This window comes from Piliocolobus tephrosceles, chromosome 16, assembly GCF_002776525.5.
Source record: "Piliocolobus tephrosceles isolate RC106 chromosome 16, ASM277652v3, whole genome shotgun sequence".
Taxonomy (NCBI): Eukaryota; Metazoa; Chordata; class Mammalia; order Primates; family Cercopithecidae; genus Piliocolobus; species Piliocolobus tephrosceles.
The window spans coordinates 39995248-39995975 of NC_045449.1; positions in this window are offsets into that span (position 1 = coordinate 39995248).

Genomic DNA, 728 nt, shown 5'->3' on the forward strand with positions numbered 1-728 from the left:
AGGGAAAGGAAAGAAAGAAAGAAAGAAAGAAAGAAAGAAAGAAAGAAAGAAAGAAAGAAAGAAAGAAAGAAAGAAAGAAAGAAAGAAAAAGAGAAAAGAAAGGAAGAAAAAGGCCATGGTGTCACGGTCTCGATATTTGGGAAACAGACCACCCAAGATTCCTCAGGTGGTGGTGACAGAAAGTAGCCAGCAGTCAACACCGTGGACCCTTCAGCATGGAGGGATTTGATTTGTGTCCCAGTGTTCTGGCTCATTTCAGCCTCTGTGAGGCCCCACCTTGGTCCAGCAAAGAGTCCCAGTCCGAGCGTGGGGAATCCTGGCTGAGCAGTTTGTCCTCTGCGGCGTCTTTCCCTTGCACTGTGTGCTGCTGCCCGTGCTCTGGCGCGGGGCATTGCTTTCCTTCCAGATTCTGGCCCTGAGGCTCCACTTCCCTGAGTGTCACCCCCTGCTATCTCCTTTGGCAGCAGGTGCCCCAGGGATGGGTTCACTGATGATGACACCCTGTTTGGCCCAGCTTTGGCCTCCTTTTCTCATATGTGGTCTGTGTGGTCAGGTTGCAGCAGGTGTGGGCCCTGCCTTTCCTGCAGGCAGAAACAGCAGCCTGGAGTCCCCTGTCTAACATCTTAGACAATGTCTCATTGACACAGCCCCTTCTTTCTGCAGCCAGCCCCTTGTTTCCTGTCCTGAGTCCTTGTTATTTTCTCTGGCCATTTCTTACATGTGTGCAG